This window comes from Oncorhynchus gorbuscha, linkage group LG13 (genome assembly GCF_021184085.1).
Source record: "Oncorhynchus gorbuscha isolate QuinsamMale2020 ecotype Even-year linkage group LG13, OgorEven_v1.0, whole genome shotgun sequence".
Lineage (NCBI taxonomy): Eukaryota > Metazoa > Chordata > Actinopteri > Salmoniformes > Salmonidae > Oncorhynchus > Oncorhynchus gorbuscha.
This window is the reverse complement of record NC_060185.1, coordinates 102,454,897-102,466,413: the sequence shown is the minus strand read 5'-3', so window position 1 is coordinate 102,466,413 and position 11,517 is coordinate 102,454,897.

Genomic DNA, 11,517 nt, shown 5'->3' with positions numbered 1-11,517 from the left:
GGTAGACCAGATCTCCTTTATTTAACCGGGTAGATCAGATCTCCTTTATTTAACCAGGTAGACCAGATCACCTTTATTTAACCAGGTAGACCAGATCACCTTTATTTAACCAGGTAGACCAGATCACCTTTATTTAACCAGATCTCCTTTATTTAACCAGGTAGACCAGATCACCTTTATTTAACCAGGTAGACCAGATCTCCTTTATTTAACCAGGTAGGCCAGATCACCTATATTTAACCAGGTAGACCAGATCACCTTTATTTAACCAGGTAGACCAGATCACCTTTATTTAACCAGGTAGACCAGATCACCTTTATTTAACCAGATCACCTTTATTTAACCAGGTAGACCAGATCACCTTTATTTAACCAGATCTCCTTTATTTAACCAGGTAGACCAGATCACCTTTATTTAACCAGGTAGACCAGATCACCTTTATTTAACCAGGTAGACCAGATCACCTTTATTTAACCAGGTAGACCAGATCACCTTCATTTAACCAGGTAGACCAGATCACCTTTATTTAACCAGGTAGACCAGATCACCTTTATTTAACCAGGTAGGCCATATCACCTTTATTTAACCAGGTAGACCAGATCTCCTTTATTTAACCAGGTAGACCAGATCACCTTTATTTAACCAGGTAGACCAGATCACCTTTATTTAACCAGGTAGACCAGATCACCTTAATTTAACCAGGTAGACCAGATCACCTTTATTTAACCAGGTAGGCCAGATCACCTTTATTTAACCAGGTAGGCCAGATCACCTTTATTTAACCAGGTAGACCAGATCACCTTTATTTAACCAGGTAGGCCAGATCACCTTTATTTAACCAGGTAGACCAGATCACCAGGTAGATCAGATCTCCTTGTTTAACCAGGTAAGACCAGATCACCTTTATTTAACCAGGTAGACCAGATCTCCTTTATTTCACCAGGTAGACCAGATCACCTGTATTTAACCAGGTAGATCAGATCTCCTTTATTTAACCAGGTAGACCAGATCACCTTTATTTAACCAGGTAATATTGTAATATTGTAATATATGCCATTTAGCAGACGCTTTTATCCAAAGCGACTTACAGTCATGTGTGCATACATTCGACCAGATCACCTTTATTTAACCAGATCTCCTTTATTTAACCAGGTAGGCCAGATCACCTCTATTTAACCAGGTAGACCAGATCACCTTTATTTAACCAGGTAGACCAGATCACCTTTATTTAACCAGATCTCCTTTATTTAACCAGGTAGACCAGATCACCTTTATTTAACCAGGTAGACCAGATCACCTTTATTTAATCAGGTAGACCAGAACACATTTATTTAACCAGGTAGACCAGAACACCTTAATTTAACCAGGTAGACCAGATCACCTTTATTTAACCAGGTAGGCCAGATCACCTTTATTTAACCAGGTAGGCCAGATCACCTTTATTTAACCAGGTAGACCAGATCACCTTTATTTAACAAGGTAGACCAGATCACCTTTATTTAACCAGGTAGGCCAGATCACCTTTATTTAACCAGGTAGATCAGATCACCTTTATTTAACCAGGTAGACCAGATCACCTTTATTTAACCAGGTAGACCAGATCTCCTTTATTTAACCAGGCAGACCAGATCACCTTTATTTAACCAAGTAGATCAGATCACCTTTATTTAACCAGGTAGACCAGATCACCTTTATTTAATCAGGTAGACTAGAACACCTTTATTTAACCAGGTAGACCAGAACACCTTAATTTAACCAGGTAAACCAGATCACCTTTATTTAACCAGGTAGGCCAGATCACCTTTATTTAACCAGGTAGGCCAGATCACCTTTATTTAACCAGGTAGACCAGATCACCTTTATTTAACCAGGTAGACCAGATCACCTTTATTTAACCAGGTATGCCAGATCACCTTTATTTAACCAGGTAGACCAGATCACCTTTATTTAACCAGGTAGGCCAGATCACCTGTATTTAACCAGGTAGACCAGATCACCTTTATTTAACCAGGTAGACCAGATCACCTTTATTTAACCAGGTAGACCAGATCACCTTTATTTAACCAGATCTCCTTTATTTAAACAGGTAGACCAGATCACCTTAATTTAACCAGATCACCTTTATTTAACCAGGTAGGCCAGATCACCTTTATTTAACCAGGTAGGCCAGATCACCTTTATTTAACCAGGTAGACCAGATCACCTTTATTTAACCAGGTAGACCAGATCACCTTTATTTAACCAGGTAGACCAGATCACCTTTATTTAACCAGGTATGCCAGATCACCTTTATTTAACCAGGTAGGCCAGATCACCTTTATTTAACCAGGTAGATCAGATCTCCTTTATTTAACCAGGTAGACCAGATCTCCTTTATTTAACCAGGTAGACCAGATCACGTTTATTTAACCAGGTAGACCAGATCACCTTTATTTAACCAGGTAGGCCAGATCACCTTTATTTAACCAGGTAGATCAGATCTCCTTTATTTAACCAGGTAGACCAGATCACCTTTATTTAACCAGGTAGACCAGATCTCCTTTATTTAACCAGGCAGACCAGATCACCTTTATTTGACCAGGTAGATCAGATCACCTTTATTTAACCAGGTAGACCAGATCACCTTTATTTAATCAGGTAGACCAGAACACCTTTATTTAACCAGGTAGACCAGAACACCTTAATTTAACCAGGTAAACCAGATCACCTTTATTTAACCAGGTAGAACAGATCACCTTTATTTAACCAGGTAGGCCAGATCACCTTTATTTAACCAGGTAGGCCAGATCACCTTTATTTAACCAGGTAGACCAGATCACCTTTATTTAACCAGGTAGACCAGATCACCTTTATTTAACCAGGTAGACCAGATCACCTTTATTTAAACAGGTATGCGAGATCACCTTTATTTAACCAGGTAGGCCAGATCACCTTTATTTAACCAGGTAGATCAGATCTCCTTTATTTAACCAGGTAGACCAGATCTCCTTTATTTAACCAGGTAGACCAGATCACGTTTATTTAACCAGGTAGACCAGATCACCTTTATTTAACCAGGTAGGCCAGATCACCTTTATTTAACCAGGTAGATCAGATCTCCTTTATTTAACCAGGTAGACCAGATCACCTTTATTTAACCAGGTAGACCAGATCTCCTTTATTTAACCAGGCAGACCAGATCACCTTTATTTGACCAGGTAGATCAGATCACCTTTATTTAACCAGGTAGACCAGATCACCTTTATTTAATCAGGTAGACCAGAACACCTTTATTTAACCAGGTAGACCAGAACACCTTAATTTAACCAGGTAAACCAGATCACCTTTATTTAACCAGGTAGAACAGATCACCTTTATTTAACCAGGTAGGCCAGATCACCTTTATTTAACCAGGTAGACCAGATCACCTTTATTTAACCAGGTAGACCAGATCACCTTTATTTAACCAGGTATGCCAGATCACCTTTATTTAACCAGGTAGACCAGATCACCTTTATTTAACCAGGGAGGCCAGATCACCTTTATTTAACCAGGTAGATCAGATCTCCTTTATTTAACCAGGTAGACCAGATCTCCTTTATTTAACCAGGTAGACCAGATCACGTTTATTTAACCAGGTAGACCAGATCACCTGTATTTAACCAGGTAGACCAGATCAGCTTTATTTAACCAGGTAGACCAGATCACCTTTATTTAACCAGGTAGACCAGATCACCTTTATTTAACCAGATCTCCTTTATTTAAACAGGTAGACCAGATCACCTTTATTTAACCAGGTAGACCAGATCTCCTTTATTTAACCGGGTAGATCAGATCTCCTTTATTTAACCAGGTAGACCAGATCACCTTTATTTAACCAGGTAGGCCAGATCACCTTTATTTAACCAGGTAGACCAGATCACCTTTATTTAACCAGGTAGACCAGATCACCTTTATTTAACCAGGTAGACCAGATCACCTTTATTTAACCAGATCACCTTTATTTAACGAGGTAGACCAGATCACCTTTGCTTAACCAGGTAGACCAGATCACCTTTATTTAACCAGATCTCCTTTATTTAACCAGGTAGACCAGATCACCTTTATTTAACCAGGTAGACCAGATCACCTTTATTTAATCAGGTAGACCGGATCACCTTTATTTAACCAGGTAGGCCAGATCACCTTTATTTAACCAGGTAGACCAGATCTCCTTTATTTAACCAGGCAGACCAGATCACCTTTATTTGACCAGGTAGATCAGATCACCTTTATTTAACCAGGTAGACCAGATGACCTTTATTTAATCAGGTAGAACAGAACACGTTTATTTAACCAGGTAGACCAGATCACCTGTATTTAACCAGGTAGACCAGATCACCTTTATTTAACCAGATCTCCTTTATTTAAGCAGGTAGACCAGATCACCTTTATTTAACCAGGTAGACCAGATCACCTTTATTTAATCAGGTAGACCAGATCACCTTTATTTAACCAGGTAGGCCAGATCACCTTTATTTAACCAGGTAGAACAGAACACCTTTATTTAACAAGGTAGACCAGAACACCTTAATTTAACCAGGTAAACCAGATCACCTTTATTTAACCAGGTAGGCCAGATCACCTTTATTTAACCAGGTAGGCCAGATCACCTTTATTTAACCAGGTAGATCAGATCACCTTTATTTAACCAGGTATGCCAGATCACCTTTATTTAACCAGGTAGACCAGATCACCTTTATTTAACCAGGTAGGCCAGATCACCTGTATTTAACCAGGTAGACCAGATCACATTTATTTAACCAGGTAGACCAGATCACCTTTATTTAACCAGGTAGACCAGATCACCTTTTTTTAACCAGATCTCCTTTATTTAAACAGGTAGACCAGATCACCTTAATTTAACCAGATCACCTTTATTTAACCAGGTAGGCCAGATCACCTTTATTTAACCAGGTAGGCCAGATCACCTTTATTTAACCAGGTAGACCAGATCACCTTTATTTAACCAGGTAGACCAGATCACCTTGATTTAACCAGGTAGACCAGATCACCTTTATTTAACCAGGTATGCCAGATCACCTTTATTTAACCAGGTAGGCCAGATCACCTTTATTTAACCAGGTAGATCAGATCTCCTTTATTTAACCAGGTAGACCAGATCTCCTTTATTTAACCAGGTAGACCAGATCACGTTTATTTAACCAGGTAGACCAGATCACCTTTATTTAACCAGGTAGGCCAGATCACCTTTATTTAACCAGGTAGATCAGATCTCCTTTATTTAACCAGGTAGACCAGATCACCTTTATTTAACCAGGTAGACCAGATCTCCTTTATTTAACCAGGCAGACCAGATCACCTTTATTTGACCAGGTAGATCAGATCACCTTTATTTAACCAGGTAGACCAGATCACCTTTATTTAATCAGGTAGACCAGAACACCTTTATTTAACCAGGTAGACCAGAACACCTTAATTTAACCAGGTAAACCAGATCACCTTTATTTAACCAGGTAGAACAGATCACCTTTATTTAACCAGATCTCCTTTATTTAAACAGGTAGACCAGATCACCTTTATTTAACCAGGTAGACCAGATCTCCTTTATTTAACCGGGTAGATCAGATCTCCTTTATTTAACCAGGTAGACCAGATCACCTTTATTTAACCAGGTAGGCCAGATCACCTTTATTTAACCAGGTAGACCAGATCACCTTTATTTAACCAGGTAGACCAGATCACCTTTATTTAACCAGGTATACCAGATCACCTTTATTTAACCAGGTAGACCAGATCACCTTTATTTAACCAGATCACCTTTATTTAACGAGGTAGACCAGATCACCTTTGCTTAACCAGGTAGACCAGATCACCTTTATTTAACCAGATCTCCTTTATTTAACCAGGTAGACCAGATCACCTTTATTTAACCAGGTAGACCAGATCACCTTTATTTAATCAGGTAGACCAGATCACCTTTATTTAACCAGGTAGTGTTATGCAGGTGAATGAGGACCCAAAAGCGACTTGGCGAAAACAGAGTTTTTAATCCAGTAAGAAACTTTACAAAACAAAAAGCATAATACTACTCGTAAAGACGAGAACAGACTGGAGACTTGATCGAGAACTGCAGGTTGCCTCGGGAAGGCACTTGAACCTAGCAGACTCAGACACCTGCTCACCACGCAGCATCTGAGGGAAACACGACACGACAGGGCAAAACATAGACACAGCACGGTGAATTATAGATGAGGATCCGACGGGGCAGGAACGGAAAACAAGGAGAGAAATAGGGACTCTAATCAGGGAAAAGGATCGGTAACAGGTGTGGGAAGACTAAATGATTGATTAGGGGAATAGGAACAGCTGGGAGCAGGAACGAACGATAGAGAGAAGAGAGAGCGAGAGAGTGAGAGAGGGAGGGGAGAGAGAGGGATAGAAAGAGGGAAAGAACCTAATAAGACCAGCAGAGGGAAACGAATAGAAGGGGAAGCACAGGGACAAGACATGATAATTAATGACAAAACATGACAGTACCCCCCCCACTCACCGAGCGCCTCCTGGCGCACTCGAGGAGGAACCCTGGCGGCAACGGAGGAAATCATCAATAAGCGAACGGTCCAGCACGTCCCGAGACGGAACCCAACTCCTCTCCTCAGGACCGTAACCCTCCCAATCCACTAAGTATTGGTGACCCCGTCCCGAGAACGCATGTCCATGATCTTACGTACCTTGTAAATAGGTGCGCTCTCGACAAGGACGGGAGGGGGGGAAGACGAACGGGGGTGCGAAGAAAGGGCTTGACACAGGAGACATGGAAGACAGGATGGACGCGACGAAGATGTCGCGGAAGAAGCAGTCGCACAGCGACAGGATTGACGACCTGGGAGACACGGAACGGACCAATGAACCGCGGAGTCAACTTACGAGAAGCTGTCGTAAGAGGAAGGTTGCGAGTGGAAAGCCACACTCTCTGGCCGCAACAATACCTTGGACTCTTAATCCTGCGTTTATTGGCGGCTCTCACAGTCTGTGCCCTGTAGCGGCAAAGTGCAGACCTCACCCTCCTCCAGGTGCGCTCACAACGTTGGACAAACGCTTGAGCGGAGGGAACGCTGGACTCGGCAAGCTGGGATGAGAACAGAGGAGGCTGGTAACCCAGACTACTCTGAAACGGAGATAACCCGGTAGCAGACGAAGGAAGCGAGTTGTGAGCGTATTCTGCCCAGGGGAGCTGTTCTGCCCAAGACGCAGGGTTTCTGAAAGAAAGGCTGCGTGGTATGCGACCAATCGTCTGATTGGCCCTCTCTGCTTGACCGTTAGACTGGGGATGAAACCCGGAAGAGAGACTGACGGACGCACCAATCAAACGACAGAACTCCCTCCAAAACTGTGACGTGAATTGCGGGCCTCTGTCTGAAACGGCGTCTAACGGGAGGCCATGAATTCTGAACACATTCTCGATAATGATTTGTGCCGTCTCCTTAGCGGAAGGAAGTTTAGCGAGGGGAATGAAATGTGCCGCCTTAGAGAACCTATCGACAACCGTAAGAATCACAGTCTTCCCCGCAGACAAAGGCAGACCGGTAATGAAGTCTAGGGCGATGTGAGACCATGGTCGAGAAGGAATGGGAGCGGTCTGAGACGACCGGCAGGAGGAGAGTTACCCGACTTAGTCTGCGCGCAGTCCGAACAAGCAGCCACGAAACGGCGCGTGTCACGCTCCTGAGTCGGCCACCAAAAGCGCTGGCGAATAGACGCAAGAGTGCCTCGAACACCGGGATGACCAGCTAACTTGGCAGAGTGAGCCCACTGAAGAACAGCCAGACGAGTGGAAACAGGAACGAAAAGGAGGTTACTAGGACAAGCGCGCGGCGACGCAGTGTGCGTGAGTGCTTGCTTAACCTGTCTTTCAATTCCCCAGACTGTCAACCCGACAACACGCCCATAAGGAAGAATCCCTCGGGATCAGTAGAAGCCACAGAAGAACTAAACAGACGGGATAAGGCATCAGGCTTGGTGTTCTTGCTACCCGGACGGTAAGAAATCACAAACTCGAAACGAGCGAAAAACAACGCCCAACGAGCTTGACGGGCATTAAGTCGTTTGGCAGAACGGATGTACTCAAGGTTCTTATGGTCTGTCCAAACGACAAAAGGAACGCCCCCTCCAACCACTGTCGCCATTCGCCTAGGGCTAAGCGGATGGCGAGCAGTTCACGGTTACCCACATCATAGTTGCGCTCAGATGGCGACAGGCGATGAGAAAAATAAGCGCAAGGATGAACCTTATCGTCAGACTGGAAGCGCTGGGATAGAATGGCTCCCACGCCTACCTCTGAAGCGTCAACCTCGACAATGAATTGTCTAGTGACGTCAGGAGTAACGAGGATAGGAGCGGACGTAAAACGTTCTTTTAGAAGATCAAAAGCTCCCTGGGCGGAACCGGACCACTTAAAACACGTCTTGACAGAAGTAAGAGCTGTGAGAGGGGCAGCAACTTGACCGAAATTCCGATGAAACGCCGATAGAAATTAGCGAAACCTAAAAAGCGCTGCAACTCGACACGTGACCTTGGAACGGGCCAATCACTGACAGCTTGGACCTTAGCGGAATCCATCTGAATGCCTTCAGCGGAAATAACGGAACCGAGAAAAGTAACGGAGGAGACATGAAAAGAGCACTTCTCAGCCTTTACGTAGAGACAATTCTCTAAAAGGCGCTGTAGAACACGTCGAACGTGCTGAACATGAATCTCGAGTGACGGTGAAAAAATCAGGATATCGTCAAGATAGACAAAAACAAAGTAGTTCAGCATGTCTCTCAGAACATCATTAACTAATGCCTGAAAAACAGCTGGCGCATTGGCGAGACCAAACGGCAGAACCCGGTACTCAAAATGCCCTAACGGAGTGTTAAACGCTGTTTTCCACTCGTCCCCCTCTCTGATGCGCACGAGATGGTAAGCGTTACGAAGGTCCAACTTAGTAAAGCACCTGGCTCCCTGCAGAATCTCGAAGGCTGATGACATAAGGGGAAGCGGATAACGATTCTTAACCGTTATGTCATTCAGCCCTCGATAATCCACGCAGGGCGCAGAGTACCGTCCTTCTTCTTAACAAAAAGAACCCCGCCCCGGCCGGAGAGGAAGAAGGCACTATGGTACCGGCGTCAAGAGACACAGATAAATAATCCTCGAGAGCCTTACGTTCGGGAGCCGACAGAGAGTATAGTCTACCCCGAGGAGGAGTGGTCCCCGGAAGGAGATCAATACTACAATCATACGACCGGTGAGGAGGAAGAGAGTTGGCTCGGGACCGACTGAAGACCGTGCGCAGATCATGATATTCCTCCGGCACTCCTGTCAAATCGCCAGGTTCCTCCTGAGAAGTGGGGACAGAAGAAATGGGAGGGATGGCAGACATTAAGCACTTCACATGACAAGATACGTTCCAGGATAGGATAGAATTACAAGACCAATTAATAGAAGGATTATGACATACTAGCCAGGGATGACCCAAAACAACTGGTGTAAAAGGTGAACGAAAAATCAAAAAGAAATAGTCTCACTGTGGTTACCAGATACTGTGAGAGTTAAAGGTAGTGTCTCAAATCTGATACTGGGAAGATGACTACCATCTAAGGCAAACATGGGCGTAGGCTTGTCTAACTGTCTGAAAGGAATGTTATGTTTCCGAACCCATGCTTCGTCCATGAAACAACCCTCAGCCCCAGAGTCAATCAAGGCACTGCATGTAGCACCCGAACCGGTCCAGCGTAGATGGACCGACATAGTAGTACAGGATCTAGATGAAGAGACCTGAGTAGTAGCGCTCACCAGTAGCCCTCCGCTTACTGATGGGCTCTGGCCTCTTACTGGACATGAATTAACAAAATGTCCATCAAATCCGCAATAGAGGCACAGGCGGTTGGTGATCCTCCGTTCCCTCTCCTTAGTCGAGATGCGAATCCCTCCCAGCTGCATGGGCTCAGTCTCAGAGCCAGAGGAGGGAGATGGTTGCGATGCGGAGCAGGGAAACACCGTTGATGCGAGCTCTCTTCCACGAGCCTGGTGACGAAGATCTACCCGTCGTTCTATGCGGATGGCGAGAGCAATCAAAGAGTCCACACTGGAAGGAACCTCCCGAGAGAGAATCTCATCTTTGACCACTGTGTGGAGTCCCTCCAGAAAACGAGCGAGCAGCGCCGGCTCGTTCCAGTCACTAGAGGCAGCAAGAGTACGAAACTCTATAGAGTAATCCGTTATGGATCGATCACCTTGGCATAGGGAAGCCAGGGCCCTAGAAGCCTCCCCACCAAAAACTGAACGGTCAAAAACCCGAATCATCTCCTCTTTAAAGTTCTGGTAATTGTTAGAACAATCAGCCCTTGCCTCCCAGATAGCTGTGCCCCACTCTCGGGCCCGGCCAGTAAGGAGTGAAATGACGTAAGCAACCCGAGCTCTCTCACTAGAGTATGTGTTGGGTTGGAGAGAGAACACAATATCACACTGGGTGAGAAAGGAGCGGCACTCCGTGGGCTGCCCGGAGTAGCAAGGTGGGTTATTAACCCTAGGTTCCGGAGGCTCGGCAGGCCAGGAAGTAACAGGTGGCACGAGACGAAGACTCTGGAACTGTCCAGAGAGGTCGGAAACCTGAGCGGCCAGGTTCTCCACGGCATGGCGAGCAGCAGACAATTCCTGCTCGTGTCTGCCGAGCATGGCTCCTTGGATCTTGACGGCAGTGTTACGAGCCTCTGTAGTCGCTGGGTCCATTCCTTGGTCGGATCCTTCTGTTATGCAGGTGAATGAGGACCCAAAAGAGACTTGGCGAAAACAGAGTTTTTAATCCAGTAAGAAACTTTACAAAACAAAAAGCATAATACTACTCGTAAAGACGAGAACAGACTGGAGACTTGATCGAGAACTGCAGGTTGCCTCGGGAAGGCACTTGAACCTAGCAGACTCAGACACCTGCTCACCACGCAGCATCTGAGGGAAACACGACACGACAGGGCAAAACATAGACACAGCACGGTGAATTATAGATGAGGATCCGACGGGGCAGGAACGGAAAACAAGGAGAGAAATAGGGACTCTAATCAGGGAAAAGGATCGGTAACAGGTGTGGGAAGACTAAATGATTGATTAGGGGAATAGGAACAGCTGGGAGCAGGAACGGAACGATAGAGAGAAGAGAGAGCGAGAGAGTGAGAGAGGGAGGGGGAGAGAGAGGGATAGAAAGAGGGAAAGAACCTAATAAGACCAGCAGAGGGAAACGAATAGAAGGGGAAGCACAGGGACAAGACATGATAATTAATGACAAAACATGACAGTACCCCCACTCACCGAGCGCCTCCTGGCGCACTCGAGGAGGAACCCTGGCGGCAACGGAGGAAATCATCAATAAGCGAACGGTCCAGCACGTCCCGAGACGGAACCCAACTCCTCTCCTCAGGACCGTAACCTCCCAATCCACTAAGTATTGGTGACCCGTCCCCGAGAACGCATGTCCATGATCTTACGTACCTTGTAAAT